Source organism: Mesoplodon bidens, assembly GCF_964165515.1.
Source record: "Mesoplodon bidens genome assembly, chromosome: 2".
Lineage (NCBI taxonomy): Eukaryota > Metazoa > Chordata > Mammalia > Artiodactyla > Ziphiidae > Mesoplodon > Mesoplodon bidens.
The window spans coordinates 183854983-183869080 of NC_138177.1; positions in this window are offsets into that span (position 1 = coordinate 183854983).

Sequence of the window (14098 nt, forward strand, 5' to 3'; positions counted from 1 at the left end):
ATCATCCAGAGTTACTGGTTAGTTGAACACAGAGGGTATCAGGTTAGAGCCAAAGACACAGCAGCAAGTGAGGACCAGGACCTCCTGTTGCTGGTGAGACATGCCCCTCTGAACCTTTCCCATCTCTTCCAAGAATCTCATAACCCAAATCCCGTAAAGATAACAGTTAGGGAAACTTGGGAGTAACTAGAGAATACATCCAACTTCCTAACTGAGAAAGGAAGTTGGGACTGGTGTTGACCCCAGCATGATGTGTGAGCTTCTGGAAAACATATTACTTAAAATTTGGTTCCAAGGGGCATCTTCAGCAGCTTCCTTGAGTATCACAGTCCTCAGGCAGTTTTCTCAGCTTCATGACAACTGTCAGTGTGTAAGTCTTGTTGTGGGGGCCAACACGTGATGGGTTTTTTTTTTTTTTTTTTTTTTTTTTTTTTTTTTTTTTTTTTTGCTGTACGTGGGCCTCTCACTGTTGTGGCCTCTCCCGTTGCGGAGCACAGGCTCCGGACGCGCAGGCTCAACGGCCATGGCTCACGGGCCCAACCGCTCCGCGGCATGTGGGATCTTCCCAGACCGGGGCACGAACCCGTGTCCCCTGCATCGGCAGGCGGACTCTCAACCACTGCGCCACCAGGGAAGCCCACGTGATGGGTTTTTAATAAAGTTGAAAGCTAGTGTGTGTGTTTGGGCTATATACATATTCATTTGTATATATTTGACTGTCTATCCATCCCTGTATATACACACACAACACACACACACAAACATTCATGCAACCATCTAGACACACACACAAAAACACATATTCACATGTCCATCCATCCATCCATTCACCTAGACATACACACATACACGTGTCCACCCATGTTCAACTATCCATTCATCCGTGTATACATACTCACATATACCCATCCATCTATCCATTTATCTATCTAGACACACACACATACACTCACATGTCCATCCATCCATCCAGTCATCAAGACACACTCACACATACACACACAACCATTCATCCATCCACTCATCCACTCATCCCTTTATCCACCTAGACACAGATACACACACTCACATACATACATTCATCCATGTAGACACACACATTCACACACACACCCTTCTATTTCTTCATCCATCCGTCTAGGCACTTACACACATAAAGAAACATACACACACACCACTTTTTCACGGAAGCCTTCTAGCTAGACTTCCACATGGCATGGTGGTCGGCCAGCAGGACCCCTGAGCTGAGTGGGAAAGTGACTTCGATTAGACCATGGAGGACTCTCTGCCGGTTTTGTGGCTTTGTGCCTGATGTAGCATGAGAACCTGAAACCCCTGCTCACTGGTCCACTGCAATCCTGCCATCCTGCAAGTGATTTAATTGCTCAATAAAAAAGAGAACTTCATCTGCATCTGTTCATAGAGAGAAAGAATGAGGATGTGGAGTTGGTAGAACACCATGGGGTCTGCCATCCTGCTACAATAGCGACTCCTTTCTTCTCGAGCAGAACAAGAAGTTCTGTGCTGATATGATTTTTACATCTCAGAATGAGCTGGCTGCAAAGCTTGGTAAAGGAAGTGATGGGATATGAAATACACCTGTTAGCAGCAGTCCTACTGTGAACAATTAAACTGCTGACAAAGAAAACAGTAGCTTAATCATAGTGTGTATTAATATCCCCAGTCTTGATGTTCCCCAATGTTTAAAACAACAACACAAATGCTTTTGGAACCTATTGGAAACCACTGGAGCCTACTAATGCATGCCAGCTCCTGGAGAGCCTTGAAATTGAAGTCAATTTGCCTTACTAAAGCTGTTTAACATTAATTTAAGGTGGACCTATGCCAGGTTTATGAAAATGAAGAAAAATGGATTGGGCGGGTACAACCAAACATCCTGCTGGGTTAAGAAAGAAGAGGAGCTGACTGCCTCAGTTCCTAAAGTTATTAAACACTATTCTGGGTTCCATAGGAAGCAGCATTCTCCCACTCATATCTTGTGCTTAGAATATTGAATCCTCAGACGATTTTGACGGAAGTTTAATCTCTTTATGCTGCTTCTGTGGAGGTAAATGATATTAAAATGCTGTTGTATAAGACCTAGTTGAAGATCATAAAACTCTTTGAATCTTTTGAAAGTCTTCTTTCTGTCAGGGAGTGATATTTTCATAAATTAGAACAATGATTGTCAGTGACGTGAAGTTGGGAATGGGAGGAAGGTGATGGAAAGGGGGGTTTGCATCTGTCTTTTATTACTCTGACTATTTCTATGGGAGACCACATTGACCTCACCAGAAAGCTTACCTCCCAAATTAAGATTTTGAAAGTTGTCAGGATTCAGAAACCACTCCGCTAAGTTCTCTGAAGCAGAAAGGATTTGTTGACAAAAAGTCCCTTCATTCCCTGTCATTGTTCTTAGATTCAGTCACACTATTCAAAGTGCAGCAAATATTTAGAAGAAATAAAAAGATCCGCTTGACTGTGCTGTAGTAAAGTGTGCCCTCTCCTGGTTGGGGTGGAATGTTCTAGAGAAAACCCTCTGATATTCCAAGAACACCATCAGGATTAACTCAGTGTTTGGCTACCTGGTGACAGGGTAGACCACAACTAACTAGTTCCCTTGGTGGTCCAAAGTGATTTTAAAAGCAAAAATGCTCTTAAAAGGAAAAAGGTGGGTGTTATTTCATTCTTTGTATCATGTTGCAAGGTAGAAGCCTTTGTCAGCCTCCTATGAAGGCTAATTTTAGCTATTTGTTGAGTTCCTACTACATGCTGGGCACTGTGGTAGACATTTGAGAATCCATTTAATTATGTATTCCTCATAATAGTCTGGCATGGGTGGTGTGATTATCCTGTTCTGTATATGAAGACAATGAGATTTGGAGAGGGCAAGCAGCATGGCCAAGGTCAGATGGCTGGCAGGAGTTGGATCAGGAATTTGCATCTACAGAAAGGCTCTGTTTTGTGGAGGGCTCCTCATCTCCATAACTATTGTCACAGACTTCACCATTGTCATTTTGTTGTTTTCCTTGGAAGCTAATGTGGGGAGGGACATCACTTCCTGCAAACTATGCATTTGCCAGGATAAAATATTAGTCATACCAGCATAATCGCGCGCTGAAACTTTCCAAATGAGTGGAGAGGAAAACAGGAACAAAAGGAGAAATGCTGTTTATTTAAAGAGACAGCTTGGACCCCAGTCCTGGAAAGGCTTAAACTAGGGTTCAGTGAAGAGAGAAATAATTGAGGTGAAGACCTCATACACACAGAGAGAATGGATAAAAGGATTTCCCTGTGCCCCAAGGCACAATAGCAAATTTAGAGTGACTTGAGGACCCATTCATTCATTCATTCATTCAATCAACATTTATTGAGTAGGCAGGATGCTATGCCCTGGAGAAAGAGCGCTAAAAGATGTGGAACTTACATGCTAGTGGGGGCAGCAAACAACACATAAAACACATACTCCATCAGTTCTACGGAGAGACACTGAGTAGAGTAAGAGGGTTAGAAGGTGCTAGGCTGCCATGTATGTGTGTGTGTGTGTATATATATGTATATATATACACACACACACACACACAGAGACACATATCAGGGTCAAGGAAGGTCCCGCTCAGAATGCAGAATGTAAGGTGTGAGCAGGGGTCTGAGGAAGAGAGGAAATATCTGGAATATCTTGGAATTTCTTGGAATATCTGGGAGACATGCATTGCAGCAGAGGAAGAGCCTGTACAAAGCCCTGAGGCTGAAGAATGCTTTGTGTGTCTGTCGAACAGCAGAAGGTGAATGAGGTTTGAGAGGAGAAAGCAATGGACAGGTTGCATTTATTAAAGTCAAACACATACTCTGGGGCCCATCACCTGGGGCCATATGGATCATAGTGGAGGCTTTGGACTTAACTCTCATTGAGATGGAAGCCATTGGAGTGTTTTGAGTCGAGGAGCATCCTTTAAAACAATCACTCTGGCTAAACTATTGAGAAGAACGGCAAGCACTGAAGCACAATCCAGTTGGGATGCCGTAGGTCCAGGTGCAACCTGGGGGTGCTGGCTTGTCTGGGTGCAGAAGTGGGGCAGACTGTAAGATGTCTTCAGAGTCTGGACACAATTTCAATGTAGAGGCAGCAGGAATTGGGCTTAGGGATATAACAGAGAAGAGTGAAAGGTAGTTTTTGTCTGAAAATTCAGAAAAACGGTGCTGCCATCGAACGAGACGAGGACAGTCACAGGAGGAGCAGTTTTTGAAGGGCTGGTAATCAGGATTGTGTCATGAATGTATTGAAGTCTCACTTTTAGGTTGCTAATGGAGATAACGAATAGGCATCACATAGGCAAGTCTAGAATTTTGGAGTTGGTGTTTAAAGTTGGGGGCTCTGAGAGAAGTTAAAATCCAGGGACGGAATGTGGACAGGAGGGGCAGGAAGATTCTAAGGTGGCTTTCACGATCCCCACCTCCGGGGGGGGGGTCCTGTCCTTGTGGGATTCCCTCTCCCTGAGTGTGAGTGGGACCTATGACCTGCCTCCAACACAGAGAATACGGTCATAGTGATGGGACTTACATGATTATGTTACCGCGATTCTTACAAGTGTTACACTGTAACACTGCCGTGCTTGTCTTGAGGACCCATGTGCCGGATTTGAAGATACAAGCCACCATCTTGTGAGCGAGAGGGCCACCTGGTGAGGAGCTGACAGTCAGCAAGAAACAGAGTCCTCGGTTGGGTGGCCTTCAAGGAGCTACAACAGCCATGAGCTTCTGGGTCCTTCCCCAGTTGAGCTTCAGGTGAGACCACAGCCCCAGCTGACATCTCCACTAGAGCTCTGTGTCACCCTGAGCAGAGAACCTAGTTAATCTGTGCCTGGACTCCTGACCCATGGACACTGCAAGGCAACTCTTGAGATTTGTAGAAAGCAGCTACAGTTGTGTTATGTCATAATAGAAAACTAACACAAGAGGGAAAAGGAGAGGTCAAGAAGTGAAGTTCACGTGGGACCTGGGGACTCTTAGAAGGGCTACCTGGGCCAGGCAGCCCCATGGCAAGGACGCTTATTAGTGGTGCACCCTGTAATCCAGAGGACTGAAGAGAACTACCACCAGCACTAACTGTGCGGCTTCACATCTGCTCCAGCTGATCTGAATTCAGTAAACTGGGCAGTGAGGGGTTGACTGGCAGGTGCCCAGAAGCCAGCCTGTCCCTCGGGGCTGCACAGTACACACTGCAGTAAATTAGCTCTAAATAGAAAGTGGAACATATGGCTCAGGAGATAATGTTTTCTTATAAATGAGAGCTCTCTGGGCTACACTTCCTCCTGATCAAAGAGGGTTTCTTTCTCTCCTTTCTTTCCCCCATCCTGCTCAGTAAGTCTGAGGCCAGGAGCTAAACCCTCCCCTCCCCTCCCGTCACTGTTCTCAGCAGTTATTTGCAGAGGGATTTTTAGTGTAATCTCAGAGTTTTTGCTGTTTGTCTTCCAAGTTGTAAAGGGCAGAAGCTCGCAGGCATCCCTGTTGACTGCCCAAGGAAGTGGCTTCTGGCTTCTCTCTACTGAATTCCAAAAAGTGCCGCTTGGTTTCCACGCCAGCTCATTTTGTTGTTTCCTGGGGCTATGTCGTTTCTCACTGATGGAATATTTATAGACAGCAGGAGAGAAGACGGTACCTTTTCTAATTACACACCATCTGAGGAGCCTCTTCATTCATTCAACCGGCATTTACTAAAACCAAATGCAGTCCTTGGCCCTGAGATGCAAAGAAAAGTGAGGCATGATCCCTGCATGGACACTGACATCACCATCTAAAGAATTGCTTCCCAACAACTTTAGTGACCTGAGGACACCAGAGACAAAAAACCTAGGTCTTTGCTTTACTTCCTCCTGACCATTCATGAGCACCTGCCTCTCTCAGTAAATGGGCAGGAAATGCACAAGTCAGGCCAGCTCATCTCCCCCCCTTGACCACAGATCTTGTTTAAAATGATCGTTTAAGCAGGAAAGAGGCAGATGTGAAATGTCCACAAAAGCACTATTGTTCTACTGTGCAACAGAGCACACGATGGGGAGAGGATGTCCCTTACCAGAAGGAAGAAGACTTCCCTGGGTGTTATAGCTTCTGTACAGGGCATTCACACAACTATGGAATTGATGGGTACAAAAATAAGTTGGATTAGATTGTTTTATAGACTGAAAATGGTTATTGCATGCAGGGTAAACTACATCCCTTCCAAAGAGCTCTAGCTTTCTGTAGCTCTACCTAAGAGATCAGAAACATGGGTCATGAAGCTTTGTGAGGAGGTATCTCACTGAGTACAAGAGCAAGTCACATGACTTGTTGGACAACAGTTGATTTGGTCCCCCAACCCCCAAGGGCCAGGCACTGTTCTAGGTGCTGGGGATGCAGCAGTGACCACAATCTACCCCAATCCCCACTCTCTTGGCTCTTACAGTCCAGTGAATCTTGGATTGTACAGAACTCTGCTAAAAATGGGATTCAGGAATAGCCTTGGACACTGATTTTCCATTTTCTGGGGCTTTAGAAGAGCCTTAAGCTTAGGTATTGCAATTTGTCAAATTTGAATCTATGCCTCCACAGTGTTTGGGAGGTAGAGGTCTGAGGACAAGAGAACTACTATTCTTATCCAAAGGACGTCTTTGTTCCTTTGGCATTAAAGGTATGAGTCTCTTTCCAAAGATGAGCAGGTCTTTAGTGTACAGAGGTGCAAACTCAACTTGAACAGCCCATCTGCCTTGCAAAGCCACAGCCTCACACCAGCACCACATATGTGTCTGGTGAATAACCAGGAAGCATCCCAGGGATCCATCTATCTTCACACAGTTGAAAAATGCCTAGGAATGATGTTCCTAAACAAAGGCATATTAGGTGTTTTGGACACACTTTAAATGAGATTATTATAGACTGAGAAATGTTTCTGCTTTAATTAGAAAAAATCTTGGCCCTCATACTGGGAAGCTAATTGGCACCATCAAAGCACTGAATGATTCCTAATTTTTCTAGTTAGAGGCACACCTGGTGACTCATCTCTCAGTGGTACCCAAAAACTTGGGCAAAGAAGCTATAAAAAGTAAAAGCTGCGGTGATGCCAAGGCTTCAGATATACACAGAGCTGAGAACTTGCTGATGGGCTCCATTCCCCTGATGTTGAGTTGGTGTGGAGGTTCGGTGGGTGACACAAGAAAGCTGCAGAGAGAGGGGCAGAGGACAGAAGGTACCCAACCAGGGGCAGTCTTGCCTCTAATGGGATTCAGGTGACATGAAACGTCTTTGAGGATGGGATTGCGAGGGCATTCAGCCGCCTGAAATAGTTTCCATCCTTTTCATGCAAAGACCGAAAGCTAAGAGAAACAGGAGTAAAGGCAGTTGTGGACACGGGACATTTTAGCCTCTGTGACTCCGAAGGGAAGGAAGAGAGGAAAGAGCAGGAGGTCTCTCTCCTTTAACTGGGCAGTTAGCAAACTGTACAGCACACAAAGTCCTTCTGAGGAGCTGATCTAGATGCTGAGTCATGGGCCCCACCCTCAGAGAGGCTGATCCAGGGGTTTGGGTGGGTGCCGGAACTGGGGGGCTCATTGCCCTCACCTGAAGACTCTGATGTAGCTAGCCTGCACCCCTTCCCTGGTTTCTGGGTCGACACATGATGCCCTGAGGAGTTTGGAATATAGACCAGGTTCAGCGGGGTTGGGATACGAACCAGCCCAAGTACACGGGTGGGTGATGATGCCCCTTTACTCTTCAGCTGTTCAAAACTGGCTTTCCGTTAAACTGAGATAATTTTGTGAGTCTCATCTGGCACTTTAGCAGGATGGGTACAACATCATGAATCTGTCGAAACAGAACATTCTCACCCAAGATGATGAGTATAAAGCAGAAAGGGCTTTATCTCTGGGTCTAACAGGAGCTTTCTATTTCTGAGGTGTGCTAACAAAGATAGTAAAAAAAAAAGATACACACACACCGAAGATTGACCATTCTTGACCGTCCTGTTCCTTATTAAGACCTCTGACTTCTTCTCTGCCCTTGACTTACCGTGTAGTTTGGGAAAATTCCCTCTGATGACCACTATTCCCCCTCCCCTGCAACACACACACACACACACACACACACACACACACACACACACACACAAGCTTTGCAGATCCCTTATCTGAAAACAGATGTTTGAAGGCTGGCCTCTCTCCCGGGAGAATGTCTGTGGCTGAATTTGTCTCTGAATGAAGCCTTTTGAATAATTGGTGTATTATGTAAGCACACACTAGTCTATCACTAATAAGGAAAGTTCCTGAAGCTGAAACTAGCCCACTGGGGGAATCATGCCTTACTACCCTCTGCCTCTCCATGGGGCTTTTTTAAAAGGGAAGATTTGTTGCTATTGAGATGAAGACTTTAAAAACATTTTGCCAAAGTAGGGCACAGGTGACTTAACCAGGTCAAACGACTTTTAAAAGGCTTATACTTAAGTACTAGTCTTCTTAGCTAATATCCCTCAGACTTCAAAAGGTATAAAGAATATTGAGAAGAAAATTCGGTGAACTCAGTAGGGGCTTGGGGTGGGGAGCATGCATTTAACTTAGACCATGGTGACCCAGATTATAAAAGAGGGTTTTCTTAATTTTTGGATCAGTTGACTTTTTAAAAAAGTCTTTCTTTGAAAATCAAAAAGAGTGTCTTAGCCTGAGACAAAGGCTTAAGCGGAAGTAGCTTATTTGTGATTCCAGGGAAGGAGGGAGAGTCAACACAAGGACACATTATAGACGTGGCCCCACTAATGAGCAGCTAGTTGCCAGATTCAGCAAATAAAAATACAGGATGCCCAGCTAAGTTTGAATTTCAGATGAACAGCAGATACTGTTCTTATTCATACAGATACAGTTCATATTCCCATGCAATATTTGGGATATACTTATATCAAAAATTATTTATTATTTGACTGAGATTCAAATTTACCTGGGTATGCTGTACTTTATCTGACAACGCTAGCATATAGGATCTTCGGGGAAGCCTCATGAGTTGTGTCTTAGAACCACCGCTCAGGGGCTGAATGGAGGAGCATTCATCCATCTCTTCCTGTCCCCATTAGCCAAGGGTTGCCAGGGGAGATGGTAACTACTCCACACTTCTGGTTGTTGACATGAGATAGCTGATCAGGTTTGCATAGGGTTCCCATGCACACTGGACATCAGAGAACCCTGGGGACGGCAGTGCAAGGTGTGCCATGGGCCTCAGGCAAGGTGCTACCAGGTAGTTCCTGCATAAAGCCAGCCAAGACTCTGCAGAACTGGTCCCCATCACAGCAGCTGGAAGAAGAGTGAGCCCAAGAGGGTCTGATATGGGGTCTAAGAGATGTTTTAAAGCACACAGTTTCCTAGGAAGGACAGAGAACGGGTGTAGGTATCAATGATTCATTTACTGGTTCACTCAACAACTACTGACATGGACTTGCTATGTGCAGATGAGCGTGAGAGACTTTTGCAGTAGAACAAGAAATAACAACTAATTTTTGGCATAAATTTTTGTATCATGTAGACAACCAGAAGTGCAGAGGAGTTAACATCTCGTGTGTCAACCTTCACTAATGGGGACAGGAAGAGATGGATGAATGCTCCCATTCAGCCCCTGAGCAGGTGGGTCTAAGACCTGCTTAGAGGTTTCTGAGAAGGCCCTACCTGTTAGAGTTGCCAGATAAAGTACAGAACACCCAGTTGAATTTGAATTTCAGATAAGTAACAAATAACTTTTGGTATAAGTATATCCCAAATATGGCATGGGTTATACATATGCCATGCTGTCCTGCAGGTTCTGCCTTCCTCAGAGACACAGACGGACAATGCAGAAGGTGGGCTGTGTGTCAGCAAGCATTTCAGCTGGGGTGCTTGCTGCTGTTTCCTCTTTGCGTGGAATAGGACCTGGTACATCGTAGGTGCTCCCGGACATTTTTTGTTCAAAAATTCTCACTATAGGTGAATAATTCAGTGTGTGATGTACCATAAACTTTCAGGAAGAGGAGAGGGCATTGCATGCCCTGAGGCAGGAAGGTCATGGCGCATTTGAGGATGGAGGGCATGGAAGGGCAGTGTGGCGGGAGCATAGGCAGCAACCAGAAGAAGAGCTGGGAGGGGGTGAAGGTGGTAGAGACAAGATCACAGGGGTCCTTAGCCATGATAATGGCCAGGTCTTCTTACAAGGACAAGTAGGAAGCTCATATGGGGGGTTTACACAATGGAGAGTAATAAATATCCTCACTTTTAAAATTAAACATTTTATCTTGAAATAATTATAGAGTCACATGTGATTGTAGGAACTAATACAGGGACATCTCATGTTCCCCAATGGTAACGTACTGCAAAGTTATAAACAATCTCACAACCAGGACATTGATGTTGATACATCAAGATACAGAACAGGGATCTTACATTGTTGCCCTTTTACAGCCACGTCCACTTCCCTCAGATCCCCAACTCCTCCTCAACCCCTGGCAACCACTACGCTGTCCTCTATTTTATAATGTCCTCATTTTGAGAATGTTACATAAAAGGAATCATAGAGTATGTAACCTTTGAGACTGGTTTTTCTCACTCAGCATAATTCTTTGGTCATGCAGGCAGCTGAGTGTATCCATAGTCTGTTCATTTCTATTGCATGTAGTATTACCTGGTGTGAGTGTACAAAAATCTTTTGGCCATTCACTTATTGAAGGACATTAGACATTGGATTGCTTTCAGTTTGGGGCTATTAGGAAATTCAAGCACAATAGACATTTGTGGCCATGTTTTTGTGTGAACATAAGTCTTCATTTCTCTGGGATAAATGCCCAGGGGTGCAATTGCTGGGTTATATGCTAGTTGCATGCTTAGTTTATAAAGAAAATCCCATACTTTTTCCGAGTGACTGTCCCATGTTTAATTCTCACCAACAATGTAAGTGATCCAGTTTCTCTGCACCCTTGCCAGCATTTGGAGTTGTGGATTTTTTTTTTCTTTTAGCATTCTGATAGGTAGGTAGTGGTATCTCATTGACATTTTAATTTGCATTCCCTTCATGGCTAATGACGTTGAATATCTTCTCATTTGGTAATTTAACATCTGCGTATCCTCCTTGGTGAAATCTCTCCTCATGTCATGTGTCCATTTTCTAACTGGATTGCTTTTTTTTTTTTTCTTTTTTTAACACTGTTGACTTTGGAGAGTACTTTGTATATTTTATATACTAGTTCTTTGTTAAATATGTGGTTTGCAAATATTTTCTGCCAGTTTGTATCTTGCCTTTTCATCCTCTTAATAGGGAGTTTCACAGAGCATAAGATTTTAATTTTGATGAAGTCTAATTTATCCATTTTTCCTTTTATGGATCATGCTTTTAGTGTAAAATCTAAGAACTTTTTGGCTGCTCTAGATACTAAAGATTTTTTCCTGTGATTTTTCTAAAATTTTATAGTTTTACATTTAATTCCATGATCCATTTTGAGTAAATTTTTGTATAAGATGTGAAATTTAGGTTGAGGTTTATTTTTTCTGACAATTGCTGTCTACTTGGTCCAGTACTGTATTAGTTTCCTGGGGCTGCCACTAACAAAGTACAGCACACTGGGTGACTTAAACAATGGACATTTATTCTCTCACAGCTCTAGAGGTCAGAAGTCCAAGATCAAGGTTTCAGTATGGTTGGTTCCTTCTGAGGCTGTGAGGGAGAATCTGATCAAGGCCTCTCTGCTAGATTCTGGTGGTTGCTGGCATCTTTGTGTTCCCTAGCTTGTAGAGAAGCAACACCCTGACCTCAGCCTTTATCTTCACATGGCCTCTCCCTGTCTCTTCACTTCATCTTCCCTCTGTGTTTGGCTCTCTCTGTGTCCAGATGTCCCTTTATTATAATGGCACCAGTCATGTTGAATTAGAACTCACCATAATAACCTAATTTTAGGTTGATTCCTTATATACAGACCCTTTTTTCCAAATAAGGTCACAGTCAGAGGCACTGGATTTTAAAATTGCCACATACTTTTTTGGGGAGATGCAACTTAACCCATAAAAAATGTCATTTGATGGAAAGTTTATCCTTCCTCCGTTGAATTACTTTTGCACCTTTGTCAAAATCAATTGGGAACACTTTCATGGGTTTATTTATGATTTTCTGTTTTGTTCCATTGATCTATGTGTCTATCCTTCTGACAATACCACCCATTATAGATTACTATAGATACATAATAAGTTTTGAAATTGGATAGACTCAATCTTTCCTCTTTATTATTCATTTTCAACATTATTTTAGCTATTATAACTCCTTTGTCTTTGCATATGAATTGTAAAATATTTTTTCTATATCTACAAAAAATCTTGCTGAGATTTTGATATGTGTTGTGCTAAACCTGTTTCAATTAAAGGAGGACATATTACTGTTTTGAGTCTTCTAACTTGTGAGCACAGTACATCTCTCCATTTATTTAGATCTTTGATTTCTTTCATCAGCCTTTTGTAGTTTTCAGCAACCAAATCAGGTACATGGTTTGTTATAGTTATACCTAAACATTTAATTTTTAAGCAATTGTAAATTATATTGCATTTTAAAGTTTGGTGTCCATGTGTACATTGCTAATATATAAAAATACAGTTGATGTCCATAGGTTTACCTTGGATCTTACAACCTTAGTGAATTCATCTATTACTTCTAGGAGTTTTTTGGGAAATTCCATGGAATTTTCTTCATAGACAATTATGGCATTTGCAAAGAGGGACAGTTTTATTTCTTCTTTTCCAATCTGTATGTCTTTTTTTTTTTTTTTTTTTTTTTGCGGTACGCGGTCCCCTCACTGTTGTGGCCTCTCCCGCTGCGGAGCACAGGCTCCGGACGCGCAGGCTCAGCGGCCATGGCTCCCAGGCCCAGCCGCTCTGCGGCATGTGGGACCTTCCCAGACCAGGGCACGAACCCGTGTCCCCTGCATTGGCAGGCGGACTCTCAACCACTGCGCCACCAGGGAAGCCCCAATCTGTATGTCTTTAATTTATTTTACCTGCTTTACCTCCCTGGCTAGAAATCCTCCACTATATTGAATAAAAGTGATGAGAGTAGACATCCTTGCCGTGTTCCCACTCTGAGGAGGAAAGTGTACAGTTTCTCACCATTAAGTATAATGTTAGATGTTTATTTATTTATTTATTTTTGCAGATGTTTTTATCAAGCTGATGAAGTTTCCCTGTATTTCTGTTTTTCCAAGATTTTTTTTTCATCATGAATGGGTGCTGGATTTTGTCAAATGTATCTTTTGCATTAATTGATATATTATTGCAATGTTTCTTCTTTAACCTGATAATATGATGGGTTACATTGATTAATTTTCAAATATTGAACCACATTCTTTCCCTGGAATAAGCCCCACTTGTTCATTGTGTGTAATTTCTATGTTTCTGAAATCTATTTGCTAATAATTTGTTAAGAATTTTTTTAAATCTATATCCATGAGGAATATTAGTCTGTAGTTGCTATCATTAGAGTTTTTTCATATTGTCTTTTTCTCGGTTTTGGTATCAGGATAACACTAGCTTCATAAAATAAATAGGGAAGTGTTTCCTCCTCTTATATTTTCTGGAAGAGATTATGTATAATTGATGTTCTTTTAAAAAATATTTAGTAAAATTTTCCAGTGAAACCATTTAGGCAGATATACATTTTTAACAGCTCACTTTTGTTGCTGGGTGAAAAACAAGTTGGAAAAAATGTTTAGGCAAAATGGTGGAAAGATTTGAAGTGGGGGAATTCCCTATCCTGCTTCTAATATAAGGAAATACTGGATAAACTAATAACACAGAAACAATAGATGAGGGAACAAAAGGATAAGACATGAAGAGGAAAAGCTAGAAGCTGTGAGCAAGATCAGACAGTAAGAAAATAACCAGAGAGAAATTCCAGAAAACAAAATTATGAGGGAAAAAATCTATTCAATGGGTGGACTGAAGAAACTAGATAGAGCTGAAGAGAACATTAATGAAATCAGCCAAAATGTTGCACAGATGGATAAAGAGATGGAAACTTAAAGAAGAGATAAAAGGAAAAAGATTTACACTCTAAAAGAAGATAAAAAATAGATCATGAATGG